This window comes from Dromiciops gliroides, chromosome 4 (assembly GCF_019393635.1).
Source record: "Dromiciops gliroides isolate mDroGli1 chromosome 4, mDroGli1.pri, whole genome shotgun sequence".
NCBI classification, from domain to species: domain Eukaryota; kingdom Metazoa; phylum Chordata; class Mammalia; order Microbiotheria; family Microbiotheriidae; genus Dromiciops; species Dromiciops gliroides.
Window position 1 is genome coordinate 341,345,399 of NC_057864.1, and position 19,038 is coordinate 341,364,436.

The following is a 19,038-nucleotide window of genomic DNA, read 5'->3' on the forward strand; positions in this document are numbered from 1 at the left end:
CGATCACAGTGGTCTGAATGTAAGTGCTTAATAAAAGTCTAAATTCAAACCTTATTAAACACCTAAGAAAGGAATCATTTAAAGGAATAGAAAACGAGGTAAAATGATACTGCAATTATAAAAGATATCCTACAAGGCAAGCAAACTTTCATAAAAGAATCAGGGATTCCATTAAGTGAAACATTTAGATTTCAAAAGACACAAGGAAATGTAATTAATATAACCTGAGGAAAAATCAGATAAAGAAATAGAAATTTTAAAAATATTAGAGGGAGAGATCTACAAAATCTAGTAATCCGATCTGATTACTGACCAAATACGATCCCCAAATAACCAAGAGTGCTTAGGTACCATTATCTTAAAATACTTAATAAGGGTGAAATTAATTTCAGCCTCCACAAAGTCCCATGCTGATACATCAAGTCATTGGGGTGACCCTGAGTTCTCAGAGGCAATGCCCATATAGTATAAGCTATAGGCAAGGTGGATCAAGCTGTTCAGGGATAGACCTGGTAAGAGACCCGAAGCACTATACCTAAAAGGGTGTGTATCACCAGTAAGTTGTCCAATAGCTGATGAATTCTTTGGCCAAGACAACCCACGAAACAAACAAACAAAAAAAGGCTGTCAGTCCTATGCTGCCTTCTTTTGCTTCCAAAGTGACAGTGGTGGGGCAGCTAGGTGGCGCAGTAGATAGAGTACCGGCCTTGGAGTCTGGAGTACCTGAATTCAAATCCTACCTCAGATACTTAACACTTACTAGCTGTGTGACCCTGGGCAAGTCACTCAACCCCAATTGCCTCACTAAAAAAAAAAAAACACAAAAAAAACCAAAGTGACAGTGGTAAAGTGGTAGAAAAGGGGCAGTGTACTAAGAATGATATATTTATAGAAAGTCTGCAAGTAACAACTGTTGATACTGTAAATGTACAATTATTGTCCAAAACCCCCCCAAATGAAATTCTATTAAAAGAATTAAGTCACATCAATGTAGCAGGTTCCATTATAAATGAAAGTCAAAAAAAGAAAAGAAAAGAAAACTGTAGCATGATGAAAGAATGGCTCCCAAGTCCCTGAAAAGGCTACCACAAGTGTTCAATGTTAGTTGGTTTCATCATAATTAAAATATTTCATGAGACATTTGGGTCATCTCCTCTTGCAGTGTTCATAATGAACATAAGCGGGGAAATAGCCTTTAGCTTATGGGCCAACCTTTGTTATAGAGGATGAAGAGGTACAAAAAAATTCTATTAATTTTGTAAAATTCTCTCAGCCTCCAAGTCAACATATACTTTGATATTCATAGATTTCAATACAAAAGTGGACATAGAAGAGAAGGCAAAAAGCATGTGGAAAAATATCATTCAGGTTAAGAAATTTAAAAGGCCAAATATTTGAAAACTACCCAGAAATTTCATACTTATTTATGAATGCTTTCTTAGAAGAGTCAGAAAATTGAAAACATCAAAAGATCAAAAAAATAAATCTAAATCTTAACACCTAAGAAATAGTTACTGGTGTGGGAATTATATAAGAATCTGTGGGTACAGTCATATTCGCTAGATAGAAAAAAGGTCATAATCAATATCTAATTTTTAAAGGGTAATAAAACACTATACAACTACAATTATTTCATTAAGAATTATACATTCCCACAAGCTATCATGCTGACAAACAGGAAATAGAAAAAGATAAAGATAATGACCTTGATTATCACAATTTCCTTCATTAGTTCAATTAATGTTAAAGCAGCTATCATATCAGATACCACCTTAGACTACAAAAACACTTCATGTCTTTTTGCCAAGTGGAGAGGCATGAAAGCCATGGGAAACATCAGGTTAGTTGAATCATTTATTAAGCATCTACTATGGACCAGACCTGTAACCCCGGAGAAACAAAGAAAGGCAAAAAACAATCCCTGCTCTCAAAGAACTCACAATCTATGGGGAGACAACATGCACACGTATTGGGGGAATGGGGGAGCAGCTAGGTATCGTTCAGTACATAGAGTTAAAAAGACATCTTCCTGAGTTAAAAACTGGCCTCAGATACTTAGCAGCTGTGACACCCTAGGCAAATCACTTAACCTTATTTGCCTCAGTTTCTTCATCTGTAAAATGAGCTGGAGAAGGAAATGGAAAGCCACTCCAGTATCTTTGCCAAGAAAACCCCAAATGGGGTCATAAAGAGTCACACACAACTGAACAACTATCTATCCATACATATACTTACATACATGCATACATATAACATACATGTGCATATAACATCTTATATATGTTATATAGAAAATATTAAATTTATAATTAGAGATAATCTCAGAGAAGAAAGCATTATCATTAAGATTGAATGGGGGTGGGGCAGCTAGGTGGCGCAGTGGATAGAGCACTGGCCCTGGAGTCAGGAGTACCTGAGTTCAAATTCAGCCTCAGACACCTGATACTTACTAGCTGTGTGACCCTGGGCAAGTCACAACCCCAATTGCCTCACCAAAACAAACAAAAAAAAACCCCCCAAAAACAAAGCAAACAAAAAAGAATGAATGGGGGGGGGGAGCAGCTAGGTGCCACAGTAGATAAAGCACCAACCCTGGATTCAGGAGGACCTTAGTTCAAATCTGACCTCAGACACTTGGCACTTACTAGCTGTGTGACCCTGGGCAAGTCACCCTCATTGCCCAGCAAAAGGAAAAAGAAAAAAAAAGAATGAATGGGGGGGAAAATACCTTGAAGGTGGGCTTTAGCTGAAACTTGAAAAAAAGACAGGAAGTAGAGATTTGGAGGGAAATGGTTCTGTAAAAAAATTTATTATTATATCTAATATAGCATGAAAAATTATAATTGGGCCGTAAGTCCCCTCATGGTTGCCATTCAGATGTAGAAATATTTTAACTTATTGGCCTAATTTGGGGGGGACTAATCGATCTGAGTGACTTATCTGGGACTTTTGACTACCTGGCTATCTGACTGCTTATTCATTTAATATGGGCCATTTATAAAGTTCCACCACATTGCTCCCAAATTGATAAGCAAAAGATTAAGAAGTCTCTTAACTAAATAATCAAAGCAGAGTTTATATTTATGAGATACTATTTAAAATTAAGAATACAGGGAAATAAAACATACAACCTGACTGCGTTGCAGCACATCTTTTCCCACTGCATCTCTTTCCCACCTGCTGCGCCTGGAACTTTTTTTTTAATGCAATAAGGGCTGTTGCTGTCTCTTGCCTTAGGGGCCTGGAACTTTTTTTTAATACAATAAGGGCTGTTGCTGTCTCTTGCCTTAGGGTATGTTCCACTTTCACTGCTCAGCTACTTTCTTCTAACTCTGAGTCCCTTTCACTTTGTCTATCCCTCTTTGTCTAACTTTCCTCTCCTTACTGCCATCACTGATCCCCTGTGTTTCTCTCTCACCAACCTCTCCTTCCGTTCTCCTAGTGCTCCAGTGTCCTTCTGTTCTCTTAATTTTCGCTTTCTCCAACCTGTACCCTGTGCTGAACCGCTGCCTCTGGTTCTGTCTATCTGCTCCGTCAGTCTGCCCTCTGCCACCTTTGCCGCCCCTCTAATCTTGTCCACTGGCCTGTCAGTCTCCCTGTTCTAACTCCCAGGTCTATATATATCTTTTTTTCTCTCCCCTCAAATCTCGGGGCTTTTTGCACCCCCACAAACCAAGCTAATCCGCCAGCCATGGCTGAGGCTGGGGCAACACTTGAGCATCACGTGCCTCGGCACAGGCTACGCCAGAGCCCAAACTGGACAAGCCCAGGATCTCTTGGATAGATCCGCTCAGGTCGGAGGGAGCTGGGGGCTTTTCCCCCAGAGCTGTCTGACCTGGTGTCTCATACAGCCCATGGGGCTTTTTGGCTCAGCTGAAGCAGAGGGGGAGGGGCACCAGCACCTCCCACACAGAAGAGACCCTGAGGGCCTAAGGCTTTCCAATCTCAGCCCAAAGGTAGGATCCCCAAATCAAAATAAATTTCCACAGTTCCAGGCATGGGGGGGGGGGGGGAGAGAGAAGCAGAGAAAGCCAGTGAAGATAGATAGAGCTGGGAGTGTCTTGTGTGAGGAACAGCAAGATGGCCAATGTCACTGAATCAAAGAGTACATGGAGGGAAGTATAAGAAGACTGAAAAGAAAAAAACCAGGTAACGAAGGAGTTCAAAAGTCAAAGAGAGAATTTTATATTTGATCCTGGAAGTAATAGGGAGCCAAAGGAGTTGACTGAATGGAAGGTGGGAGGAAGGGATGAAGATCAGGAAAAGAGAAGATCAGGAAATCAGGCTGAGAGCGATTAAATGATTTGCCCAATTTCATGCTCTAGTGTATGAAGGATTCAAATCCAAGTTGTCCTGACTCCAAGAGGATCTCCAAATCCAAGAAAAAAAAAAAACTGTGGAGTAGATGCTGAATGAACCATACTATTTCTTTTGGTTTTGGTGCTGATGTTTTTCTATTTTGAGGTTTTTCGTCATTGCTCTGATTTTTCTCTTATAACATGACTAATGCAGAAATATGTTTAATGTTATTGTGTATAGATATATATAGATATAGATATATATAACCTATATCAGATTACCTGCTGTCTAGGGGAGGGGGAGGGAGGGAGGGGAGGGAGGGAGAAAAATCTGAAACTGGAAAGCTTGTATAAACAAAAGTTGAGAACTATCTTTACATGTAACGGAAAAAAATAAAATACTTTATTAATTTTTTGAAAAAGAGAGACAATCATGACATCTATGATATAGACCAAAAATAAATGACTATACATCACTATGTCAGTTGGCAATATTCCATTTCCTTAATGTGAACAAAACAACACTAGGAGGTCATTTTCTCTTAGATATAACATATTCTTTAAATGATAAGTATCAATCAACAAATATTTACTAAGTACTTATTATGTCCTAGACACTATACTAGGTACTGGGAATATAAATACGATTGAAAAAATTCCTACTGTCATTGGGGCAGCTAGGTGATGCAGTGGATAGAGCACCGGCCCTGGATTCAGGAGGACCTGAGTTCATATCCAGCCTCAGACACTTGACACTTACTAGCTGTGTAACCCTGGGCAAGTCACTTAACCCTCACTGCCCCACCCAAAAAAAAAAAAGAAAGAAATAAGAAAAGAAATAAGAAATCTTAGTGAGGTTTCTGCAGACAAATCTGTACTCCTTTGGGCAAAGTGTCCGCAGATGGGGGGAGAGAAGAGGGAAGAAGAGAAGAATAAAGGGAAAAAAGAGCTGTGGTTCTTAAACTGCATCTAGAAGGAAATGAGGGATTTTCTGAGGCAGAAGTGAAAAGGGCATATATTTCAGGCACAGAGGTCAGCCAATACAAAGGAATGGAGATGGGAAATGGAGAGTGAAATATGAATAAAAGAAAAAGCCAGCTTGGTACATGATTATTCCTACTTTTTAAAAAATTTTTGGGGGGGTGGGGAGGAAGAACGGTTAATTTCAGCTTTCTTAAAGTTTTATTATAATACATGAGGCAAGAAAAAAAGTTTAATATTTAATTTTCCATTTAAATATAAAATGTCATTAATCTTGTTGGTCCTTCCACACCAGTGAGGGCTTCTCCACTCCAAAAAGCTGGCCAACTCTCATTGTCACTGGCACTAGATATATTCTATACTCATGTCCACCCTCAACTCCAAACTCCAGATCATACCATGATGTAGACTCTTCTTTCCCCATGATTGTTCTCCATCATCTCCTTCTCCATGAAACTTTTCTCTCGTATCTCCACATGTACAAATTCTATCTATACTTAATTCTACCCCTTATAAGCAATCTTTCCTCTCCAGCCCAAACTTATCTTCCCTCTCTTTTAGCTCACTGTCTTGTTGTAGATTCTGGCCTTTATCAATTCAATACAAATATTTATTATGGACCTAGCATGTGTAGGCATTATACTTAGGAAAGTCATCTGGCTTACTAAGAAAAAATACAACTTGGGGGAGGGGGTAACATGAAGAAATGATCTTTTATTGTCCTTATAAATAGGAAGAAATTTCTGCCTTTTCTAAAGTCTGTTTCTAAATGAATGAAGCTGAGTAACTGATCTTTAAAGACTGAGGAAAAAAAAGAGTACATATGGCCTGTTATTCATCAAATAGCAATTATAACATAATTCATTATGCTAAAATTGCAATAACAACAATAATAACTAGTATTAATACAGTGTTTTGAGATTTGCAAAGTGCTTTACATATATGAATTTATTTGATCCTCACAACAAAAGCAAGCAAATACTATTATTAGCCCCATTTTATAGATAAGGAAACTGAGACTGAGCAAAATCCTCAGTCAATAAGTATACAGTGCTTACTATTCACCAAGGACTGTGCTAAGAGCTAGGAATAAAAATAAAAGCTTGCTGACCAATGACTAACAGGATAACACACAGCTAGTAAGAAGCCAAGAGAAGATGAGAACTTCAGTCAGGAAGTCCAGCACTCTGAACAATACCACTTAGCTGCCACTATGTGAAATGATTCAAAAGATTTCTAAGTATCAAGCTAATAAGCCAGTGTTCTAGGGAGGTTTCCTTAACTACCTCATTATGGTAATTCATCAACTCCTATCCTATTCTTCCCAAATCTGAGAAGAAACATTTACAACAGTACATTCAAGCAACTATTCATAAGATACTCATTAAAGGTTAGAACAAAAAATGAAAAAGAGGAAATGGAATTAAATTACAAATTAATTTAGATAGAAAAATGACCTGAAAGTGAGGATTGTTAAACTTTGGGATGAGTTTCTAAAGATTTCACAATCTCCTTTCCAAGAATTCTTGACAGATTCTTATCTGTTTGAGAAGGCAGAAATACACTCCTGTCTCAAATCAGGGGACTGAAATCAATCACCCCTCCAAAATTCCTTCTCTATGAAAGAGAGAGAGAGAGAATTGGTAATCTCCAAGATATAACAAACATCAAACAACATCACAAATAATCAAAATAACTATATTGTAACTGACTGGAAAAGCCTTTTTATGGATGTGGGAGGACAGTTATCAATGAGTCATTTGTGTGCGCACAGCTAGAACACAGAACACTGACTCATCAGAACTAAGATCAGAATTCATTTTTTAAAATATATATACATATAAGATTTAGCCCTAAAAAGTGGGGGGAAATTTTATAGCAAATTTCTTTGATAAATAAAAGTTAAAAGAATTTAGCATCATTACATTGCGATGATTTTCAAAAAAAAAAAATCAAGAAAGAAATTTCAAAGTTCCTGAACAAGGAAGCAGAATACTTGGGGGTAATATCAAAATTAAAGGTTATGATCATCTCTGTAACTGAGGTAGAGAAGTTGGTGATGAAAATTAAATAGATTGAGGAAGAAGTTAGGATATTTGAGAAAGTATTATTTATGTTGAAATCCCATAAGGTTTAGAAAAATACTGTGATCTAGGAACTGACTCATTGAAGAAAAAGAGTGTCCTGGAGGGTCATTAAATAATGGGCCCCAGACTCTGATTTGGGTAATATATTTGAATATTGTTGACATTGTTTGGGACAAACTGCCTCAGTTTACCCAAATAACTCGAGGAGACCACCAAGTCAAGCAGAGACAGATTCACTGCATTCTCATTAGAAGGGGCAACCTCAATGCCAGGAATGAGGACTGCAATAAGGGACTCATGCTTTGGGTTTTTATAGGGATTGGGGGGGGGGGTGGAGGTCCCCTCATGCACTGGGTGAGCTAACAATCTAACATCCAATCCTATCTCGCCCAGGGTGCATGTTTCGCTCCTGATCAAGGTATAGATATATGTATACGTGTTCCAGGAACAAGGGGGAAAGGGGAGGGGGAAAAAGGTCAAACCAAGGGAAGGGGAAAGAAGGGAGTGATGGTACCAGGAGGGGAGGCAGGAAACGTCTTCCTGTCTGGTAGCAATGGCCTAATTAATCCATAACAAGGACTGGGGGTTTGGAATGTATGCAAGGGAGGGGAAAGGGGCACCAAGATGCTCAGCAAAGCAAAATACATGATTTCTATTACAAGCAATAAAACTAGACAAAGACAAATGGAACCAACAAGCAATAAAACTAGACAAAGACAAATGGAACTAACTATAACAGAGACTGGGGGCTGGGTACTTTCCAGACTCCATCCTCAGAGTCTAAACTGACTCAAGTCCACCTATTCCATTCAACATCAAGAGATATTGCTTGCTTTCTCAATCGAAGGAGGAGGGGCTAGACAGAAAGAATTTGGAAATTAAAATAAAAAAATGTTAATGAATGCTAAAAATATAGATGAATAAACAATTTTAAAAAAATAAATATTTTTATTTATAGTTCTGAGTTCCAAATTGTATCCTTTCTTCCCTCCCTCTCCTTGGCCTTCCCTGAGGTAGTAAGCATCAGATGTGGGTTATACATGTGCAATTATATGAAACATTACCACATTAGTCATTTTGTATAAGAAAACTTTAATAAAAGAAAAAAGTGAAAAATAGCATGCTTCAGTCTGTTCAATCAATATCAGTTCTTTGGAGGTGGATAGCATGCTTCATCATTAGTCCTTTGGGATTGTCTTGAATCATCATATTGCTGAGAGTAGTTGTCATTCACAGTTAGTTCATCAAGCAATACTGCTATCTCTGTGGACAACATTCTCTTGGTTCTTCTGCTCACTTCAATATATATCAGTTCAAGGATACTATCAGAAAAACCTGAAAAGACCTACATGAACTGAAGCAAAGTGAAATGTACTGTATACAAAATAACAGCAATAGTGTAAGATGATCTGCTGGGAAGCATGTGGTTATTTTCAGCAAGGCATTGGTCCAATATAACCCTGAAGGACTTATGAAAATGGCAACAGAGAAAGAAGTGAGAGTATCTGAAAATAGGTGGAAACACATTTTTTTTCTTTTCTTTTTTTTGGTGAGGCAATTGGGGTTGGGTGGCTGCACCGGGTCACATGGCTGGTGGGTGTTGGGTGTCTGGGACCAGATTTGGGCTCCGGTGCTCCTAGTTCTAGGGCCGGTGCTCTGTCCACTGCGCCACCTAGCTGCCCCTGGAAACATATTTTTTTTTAAATTTTTTTTTCTCTTTGACAATTCCTCAGTCTGAAGTTTTGGGAGTTTTTTGACTGTTTTCTCTCACAACTTAGCTAATGTGGGAATGTTTTCCATGACTACTCATGTATAACTTATTTTGAAATGCTTGAGTTCTAGTGGGTGGGGGGTGGAAATGGAGGAGGAAGAGAAGTTGGAACACAAATTTGTTTTTAAAATTGATGTTAAAATTTGTTTTTATATATATTTTGGAAAATAAAATTCTATTCAATAAAAAAGAAGAAAAAAATATATATATGATATATACATATCAGTTCATACAAGTTTTTTCAGGCCTTCCTGAAATCATCCTGCTTGTCATTTCTTATAGCACAATAATACTATCATACATGACAGCTTGTTTAGCCATTCCCCAATTAACGGGCATTCCTTTGATTTCCAAAAGTCTTGGGCACTACAAAAAGAGCTGCTATAAATATTTTTGTACTAATAGGTCTTTTTCTCTTTTTTGATGTGTTTTTGGAATATAAACTTAGCAGTGGTATTGCTGGATCAAAGAGTAATAAGCAAAGTTCTATAGCCCTTTGGGCATATCCAAATTGCTCTCCAGAATGATTGGATCTTTTCACAACTCCATCCCAATTTTCCCACATCCCCTCCAACATCCAATATTTTCCTTTTTTGTTATATTTGCCACTCTTATAAGTATGAGGGGTTAGCCCAGGGTTATTTTAATTTGCATTACTCTGATCAATAATGATCTAGAGAATTTTTTTTTTTTTTTAGTAAGGCAATTGGGGTTAAGTGACTTGCCCAGTATCACACAGCTAGTAAGTGTTAAGTGTCTGAGGCCGGATTTGAACTCAGGTACTCCTGACTCCAGGGCCCGTGCTCTATCCACTGCGCCATCTAGCTGCCCCTAGAGCATTTTTATATGATTATGGATAGCTTTCATTTCTTTGTCTGAAAACTACCTGTTCATATCCTTTGACCAATTATCAATTAAAGAATGACTTGTATTTTTATAAATTTGACTCAGTTCTCTATATATTTGAGAAATAAGGCCTTTATCAGAGATACTTGCTTCAAAAATTCTTTCCCAGTTTTCTGCTTCCCTTATAACCTTGGTTACATTAGTTGTGTTTGTGCAAAAACTTTTTAATTTTATATAATCAAAATTATCTATTTTACATTTTGTTTTACTCTCTATATCTTTGGTCCTAAATTCTTCCTCTGTCCATAAATCTGACAGATAAACAATTCCATGCTCTCTTAATTTCCTTATGGTATTGCCCCAGGGGTTTGTGGTAGTTCTTAGTTATTCCTCAATATAGAATTACACTCTCTCACACAGTCCAATTAGAATTAAAGTGGTCTTTTATTCAGGGCTCAGACCCAAGTGGGAAGTCAAAGACTTTACTTACCCCTTCAGGGAGGAGGCCTTAGAAACATTCTCCTCTTCAAACAGAGGGAAGGCAAAAGCTTTTATAGAGGATAGATGGGGTGTCCACTTGAAAACTGTAAAGTTCCCTTTTGGGGTAGGGTGGGGAAAGCTTGGATACTTGTCATATTCCTAAGAGTAGAAGGGAATTTTTTTTTAAATGATGGTCCTGACCTTTGAGGTTATCTCCCAGCTCCGGTCAGGTAGTATTCATGCTTAACTGACTTTCCTGCAATAGAGTTTCATCTCCCCTTACTTCTTAGGTATGTGCATTCCAATATCTAGCTGGTCAATCTAAACTTTACTAGTCCTGCCCACATCACCTTGATTTCTCCATATATCTGTCCTGTTACCTAGTCATCTTTGGTTTTGCTTATCATAGGACAAACTTCTGATTTATTCCAAGCCCATGTTATGTGTAAATCATGTACCCATTTTGACCTTATTTTAGTAAACAGTGTGAGATGTTAGTCTATACCTAGTGATAAACAATTTTTTTTAAATAGAGATAATCTGGCAAAAGATAAGTGCCTAGAGACAACAAAGTCCAAGAGGACAGCCATGGGAGAAATGAAAATCCAAAGCTTGGATCTGGAGTTAAAGTCCCAGAGCAAATAGGCAGGAAAGCAGATATCCTGGATCCAGGACTGACATAAGATCCCTGTCCCAGCCCCTACTCCCCCCCCACACACACAAAAAAAGCAAAGAGAAGCAGTATATGGTAAAAAATAGTCCAAATGAACCACACCTTTACTATCTCATAACTGACTGAAAGATAAAGAGAACATAAAACATAAGATCACATTACTTGATTACAAAAAAGCATTTGACTTGGTAGAACAAAAGTTCTTTGGGACAAAGGTGTCTCCTTATCCATAAAGCAAAAAAAGTATTAAAGATTCTTTGGAAGATATTATAACAGAAAATAGCCCCACCCTGTTTGATGACACTCTGCTGGTGAAGTCATAAAAAGGAGAGAAATGTTCTGGACAAAAGTATTTGCCTCTGTGACAGAAGTAAGTCCAAGGAAAGATTCTTTGTAGACAGTGAGGTCTTCCAGATGCTCCAGTTTACAGATAACATTTTATTGACTGCATCAAGCCCCAAGGCATTTCAGAGCCTCCAGGAATCACTCAAAGAATTTTGGCTTTTCCATACAAACAAGAAAGAGAAAATCAATGAATAATGTCTATTGCTCAGAATTCCAAATATATCTGAATGGACACCCTGTAGAGCTTATAAGTTTATCAGGGACAAATAACATGGATGAAAATGCAGACTGAACCGCTTTCAGAATGTTGCAGAGTGTTTTCACTGACCCCAAAGCTTCTTACAACCACAAAGAACCATCTTTTCAATACATACATTTTATTGGTATTGCTGTATGGCAGTGAGGTTTGGAACAATGCCTCCAAAGGACTAAGAATGAGCATCACACAAAGGGCAATGAAAAGCCAGATGTTGGACATGTCCAGGTTTCTACGTATAACCAAAAAGAAACACTGAAGAACAAGAGTAAAAGATGTCAAGAATTACATGATAGAAAGAGACATTTCCATGTTGAGAGCAGTGAATGACAGGTAATGGTCAGAGCGTTCTACCGGTTTCCTCCTAAACAATGTTGGAAGAAATCAAGAAAAACCTCCTTTGGCAGCTAAATGGCACAATTGATAAAGCACCGGCCCTGGATTCAGGAGGACCTGAGTTCAAATCCAACCTCAGACACTTGACACTTACTTGACACTGTGAGACCCTGGGCCCGTCACTTAACCCTCACTGCCCCACAAAGAAAAAGGAAAAGGAAAAGGAAAAAAATTATTAAAAAAAAGAAAAACCTCCGGCAATGTTGATTGGATCCCTTGTTAAGAACTTTTGGGAGAACATAAATAAGAGTCACATATGATGAGAAGGCATGGATCAGTTAGAGGTAACTCCTGAATCATCCAGATCACAGATCTATTTGAATAAATACTGAGTATTTAAGTAAAATATCTTCTAACTCTATGATTAAAATCCTCACACTATTCTCTACCCACAACTATTACATATATTTCTAACCAATTATCTTTTATTTATCCATTAAAACCTTATTATATAGCCAAATTCATCCAAGTTTATGCCATTTGACTACATCATAGAGTGACAATGAGAAGTGAAAATTAGATGAACCAGGACACCCCCAGTGTCTCTCCCAGAGTCTGCTCAAGAAACAAAGACCATAAGAGGAGGCAGCACAGGATAGTAGAAAGTACACTGAACCAGAAACTAGAAACTAGGAGGCCAGGGGTCTAATACCAGTTCATAACTTAATTTTATGGCCTTGATCGAATCACAATTCCTCGGGCTTCATCAATTCCTTATTTAGAAAAAGAGAAAAATTATTCTACCCATGATTTATTGGTAGAGGGAAACTTACCAGGGAAGAAATTTCATCTACCAAAGCATATCTGCCCCTGCTCTGCAACTGCCTTAGAGATACCAATGGCAAAAGAGTAGTAGTATAATGACTTGCCCAGAGGCACAGCCAATATTTATCCAAGACACAACTTGAACCCAGGTCTTTCTGATTCTAAGGCTAGCTCTCTCTTATACCTACTGCCTCAATAAAATTAGGAGATTAAAAGATGATTCCTAATGTCCTCTTCAAATTCTCAAGAGCCAAGAATATGATTTTATAGAGGAAGGCAAGGGTTTGGAAATATCATTGTGTCCATTTGATAATTAAAACTATTTTAAGAAGACGGTGGGTTCAGAGTTTAAAGATACTGAATTATGTCAGCTTGATCTCCAAAAGCTAATTCTATTTACCCTTCAAAAACCAAAATGTCTCCAGATGTTTCTGCTCTTCAAGTTAGGAGAAGAAAGGAGAGAGGTACAGATTTAAAAACTGGAAGACTTTTAGACAGCATCAGTTTAATCCTTTCATTTTACAAATGAAACTGCAATTCAAAAGTTAAATGATTTGCTTATGATCATGAAGGTAGTAAAAAAGGCCACAAAATTTGAACAAAAGTTTTCCAATTCCAAATTCAGTGTCAATACAAGGGAAAGATGTCATGCTTTTTCTGAAGACTAAAAATGTTAGGATTTCAATAGACTAGCCCTATACCAAACACAGAAGTGCTACAATAAGGCACCACAAATAGTAAAGGATGAAATAGCTTGGACAGAAAACTATTAATTCTCATCTCAATGTGCAAAACTAAGACAACTGACAATACACCTGAGCTTAGTATAATCACAACTTTCTTAGGGCTCTCTGTTCATTAATACCTTTACTGCCTTAACCGTCAACTTTTTTTTTACATTTTAATATCAAAAATAATTTAAACTTACAATGATACTAGATAATTTCTACCCCATAAGAAAAGGATCCTTTTGTCACAAAGGAAGAGTCTTATTAGAATCCTTCACTTCTAGGTTAATATTGTACATTATTTTAGTAAATTTTAAATTTAGACTTTAGCAGGAGGAGAAAGCTGGGAAAAGTTTCAAACTGGAATCAGGCAGACAAAATGGGTAAAATGATTACTATGCAGCTTTACTTGCCTCAAGTCTTTACATTAGTAGTATTTCCATTTCAAGTGTTGCCAATTCCCACAACAGAACCAATTATCTGTATCAATGTTTCCCTGCACTAGCATATATATTGTATATTATAAATTATTTTCTGTGAATTTGATTCAATAACCTTGAATGAGTGCCTACTGTGTACAAAGAGAAGGGGATGGGAGGGAAGAGAATAAATATTTATATTGTGCCTACTATATGTCAAACACTGTGCTAAGTGCTTTACAAATACCATCTCATTTGATCCTCTGAACAACGTTTCAATGTAGGTGTTATTATCCCCATTTTACAGAAGAGAAAACTGAGGCAAACAGAGGTGAAAGGATTTGCCCTGGTAACACAGCTAGTCAGTGTCTGAGGTCAAATCTGAACTTAAGTCATCCTGCCTCCAAGCTCACCACTCCCTCCCCAAGAACCCCAATTATTTCTAAAGTATTGTGCTAGGTACTCATGACAGACAAAAACAAAATGTTCTCTGACCCCCTAGAGCTCACATTTTTTACAGTAAAACACACATGAACATGTTTTAAAAGCCACAATAAGGCATTACCCTTATGAAAGAATTTATTCTACCTGACAAGAACAATCAAATTGTGAACCACTAACTACATTGCAATTTGTGACCTTTCATTCCTTAATCTTATTTAAGTGTTCTTCATTTTCCATTTTTAAAATTACATAAAATAGCAAAGAAAAAATAAAAGTATTCATTAACAGAAACCAAAATCAAGGAAAAATAAAAGATTTTCTTTCCATCTATCTAAAAGGTTGCAAGTGAGATTTTCTCAACTAGAAAAATCAAACCATTTTGGCTCCCAGTGACTGCTACTTAATAACTGATTTTTTTTAAATGGCAGGAAAAAGAACAAACAGTTTATGCTTGCTGGCAAGAGATATATTAAGTGTTTTTTTTTACACTATCCATGCTAAATGAGAAATATCCTTGGTTCTATTGTAATTGTAAAATAACAAGAATCCTCTGGCTTCTAGCCAGATTCAGTGCATGTGGATAAACACAGAGACAGATGGCTGAAACCATCAAGACTGAGCTTGAAAATAGTTATTACTTCCAGATCTGGCAAAGCTAAGCAACAGAAATATATTGTTAATCTAATTTTTTTTTAAATAAAATAAAAGCCTCCACCCACTAACCAAGGCTTATATTCAAGTTAGGATACAATTTTTTAAATGATAATTATGTAGGGGCAGCTAGGTGGCACAGTGGATAGAGCACGGGCCCTGGAGTCAGGAAGACCTGAGTTCAAATGCAGCCTCAGACACTTGACAACTTACTAGCTGTGTGACCCTGGGAAAGTCACTTAACCCCCATTGCCCCGCCAAAAAATAAAAAAATAATTAAGGACATACAACCTTATTTCCACAGTCAGAAAAGCATTTCTTTAGCAAAAGCTAATTGACAAATTTTCTCTCCTTTGACCCTCTAACTGAGAATTAGTTTTCAGATTTTTCATTTCAGAAGAATTCTTACAAAATAAAAAATAAAGCTCTTTTCTTCTCATTTTTTTCCTCCACATACCCAGTTCCCTCCAGTAATTTTTCAAGTTTTACCTTAAAAGGTTTTTCTCTTCTTCCAAACTTTTCTCAAACATAAAATGAAAAGGTGGTAAAGCTTCCACAAGTCTCTTCCAGCTTTGTGATTCTATGGCTCTAAAATTCTAGGGCTGTCATTTATTACCTCTGACCTATATTATTTTTCTCAGCATATACATCATTCAACATAATGCTTTAAACCTCATTGGATGGTTGATAAATATTTGCTGACAGGATGACAAAGAACACTGTTGCCTCTTAGTAGCTCAACTACACACACATACACACAGAAAAGTTTAAAGAAACATACATCCCAACAGTTGTTGATAGACTAGAGAAGGTAAGTTATTTCATTATCTATCATTAAGGAATATTTAGGAGGGTCCATGGTTAACAGAACCTTTGTTTGAATTGCTTTAAAATAGCAGGACAGTTTGTGTTTTATGACTGGGTACATCACAAATTCATGTTATTCAACCTCAACTGGTACCTCAGTGTGGAAAGGAAATAACTTCACTTCTCAAGCCTCCCACACTTCCCCCTTCTACCTCTCTCTCTCAGATGAGGATGTTGGCTTACTTTACTGAGAAAATCAAAGTCATGAATCTTCATCTCAAAAACCTCTAGTTAGCATCCCACATTCTCCTCCTTTCTCCCAGTTTCTGGCAATGAGGTGTCTGTCCCTTTTCCTTCTCAAAGCTGACCACCCTACATATGCACTTGATCCCATCCCCTCCAACTGCATGGTCAATCACTTCTCCTTCCTCCCTCAAATCTTCAACTTTACCCTATCGGTTTTGTTTTTCTTTCTTTTAAAAGGGTCGGGGGAGGAGCAGGGGGAGAGAGGGGAGAATGGATAGTATTTCCCAAAAAGAAAAAAAAAGAGGGTCATCAGAATATTTTTAAGTTAACAGAACAAAGGCCAGAAGGAAGCACAAACAAGACATCTTTGAAAATTGCAAGTTAAATTCATTATGTATTATTAGACATTAAATCAGCAATTTAATATACAATCCTCTTTTCCATTCTAATAAATGCCCATTTTATTTAGTGCTTTTAAGTTCAGATTTTTTTTCAATGAAAATACAGGGGAGATTTTAAAAATAATTTTTAAAACCTCTATCTTTTGGTTGTTTCCCTTTTGCCTTCAAGCACATACAAGTCTTCCCCATACTTTAAAAAACAAAACAAAACTTTGTTTAGTAAACCAGACAATCCTATATATGTCTCCCCTTTCTCAGCCAAATTCTTGGAAAAAGTACAAAAGTCCACCAGCATTTATTAAGGGTTTATTATGCTTCAAGCACTGTATTAAATGCTGGGCATTAAAAAAAAAAAAGCAAAAGTATTCCCTGCCATCAAAAAGATCTAATTCTAATAAGGGAAATAATATGCAAACTATGTAGATACAAGGTATATACAGGGTGAATTGGAAGCAATCTCAGACAGAAAGCATTAGCAAAAAGCTGGCTATAGCCACTGCCTCCACTTACTCTCTGTTCAGTTATTTCTAAGCTTTTTGTAATCTGGCTTCTAACACTGTTCTATCCAAGGTTCCCAATGATGTCTTTATTTGAAAATAATGATCTTTTCTTAGCTCATAGCCTCCTTCTAGACCTCCCTGCTACATCTGACACTATTGATACTACCCACTGTTTATTAAGATTTTTATCCTAGGCCCTTTTCTCACCCTCCATACTCTCTCTAGGGATAATCTCATAAATTGCATTGGGTTTTAACTATCATCTCTATTCAGTTGACTCCCAGGTTATTATATCCAGCCCCAGTATCATCCCTATTTCAGTATCACATTACGAACTGCCTACTGGACATTTCAAACTAGATGTTCCAAAGATTCAGCATATCCAAAACTGAATTCATCATTGTTTCCCAAAAACCCTCTCCTCTCCTCTTCCAAACTTTCCTATTTCTGTCCAAAATACTACCTTTGAAGCCTTCTATCACCTCTCTCATTGCAACAGCCTCCTATAACTGGTCTCCCTATCTCACATCTTTCACCTTCCAGTCCATCCTACCTAGAGCAGCCAAAATAATTTTCGTTAAGTGAAATCTGGCCTTGTGACTCCCTAAAAGTCAGTGAACTCTGGTAGCTTCCTATTGCTTCTAAAATCAAATATAAATTCTTCTGTTTAACTTTTAATCAGATCCCAACCTCTTTCCAACCTTATTGGACATTACTGCCCTCCCCACACTCTGTGAAGGTTAGTCAAATTAGCCTTCCCTTTTCTTCACATAGGGCAGTACCTTCCTGCTTTTGTACTTGCTGTCCCACATGACTGGAATGCACTCCCTTGTGTTACCTCCATCTTATAGAGCTCCTTACTTCCTTTAAGATGCAGCTCAAGCATTAACTACTTCTTTTTTTGGCAGGGCAGTGAGGGTTAATTGACTTGCCCAGGGTCACACAGCTAGTGTCAAGTGTCTAAGGCTGGATTTGAACTCAGGTCCTCCTGAATCAAAGGCTAGTGCTTTATCCACTGTGCCACCTACCTGCCCCCCAAGCATTATCTTCTAAATCTTTTCTTGATGCCCTTATTGCTACTTTATATTTAGCTACTGTAGATATATTTTTCATTCACATAATATTTATGCTGTATATATTTATAAATTTGCTTATTTCTCCCATTAGATGATAAGCTCCTTGTGTGTAGGAATTGTTCATTCTTTGTACTTGTAGCCCCAGAATCTAGCACAAGGCCTTGCACATAGGATATGTTTAATAGATGCTTAGTAATTGGTCACTATCTAAAGAACTACAATATGAGGTATGAATTTTTTAACTTTGCCAGTAAAATTTCTTTATAGAATTTCTAAATGCAAATTTTTTAATTTTTAAAATTTCGTATCTATCAATTTTCTACCTAAGCTTTATTCTGTTCCTATAATTGTATCAGAGGTCACCCTTGTTTCCTGAAAGCTAGTTAAGAAAATACAATTATACCTGTATAACTAGGCATTTCTTTCATATAGAACAAAAAGAGGCATATAAGGTGCAGAAGAATGGAGGGGGCAAAGGCATAGAATGCAGCATCACAAAGACAGCTGACCACAGGCACAGCAGCAGTGGCACAGCTACACCTGGAAAACATCAAGCAAAAGAGCACAAGGTGAGGTGTGATGGCTGCGGATGCCATGGGGAAAAGGCACATACCACACACCATCAAGTTGTATCCCTTGAGACTAGCCCTATTTGCCCCATCCCAATTAAGAATTGCTCTGACAAAAAAGAATACAATATCTAGTAGTTTTAAGAAAGAGTTTAAATATAGCTCATCACCAGAATGCTGGCCACTAGGTGGAGTTTGGTTGTGTTTTTTGTTTGTTCTTGATCTTTGTCTCACAATTCATGACAAATCATCCAACTAAATCATTGAATGATTGTAACATGAGTTGGATCCACCACAAC

General features: G+C 37.3%; 1 protein-coding gene across 4 annotated transcripts in view; it reads right to left on the minus strand.

Moving 5' to 3' along the window:
* CDK19 (cyclin dependent kinase 19) overlaps positions 1-19,038 on the minus strand; it is a 193,094-nt gene that overhangs the window by 158,698 nt on the left and 15,358 nt on the right. The gene's annotated exons all lie outside the window — the stretch shown is intronic.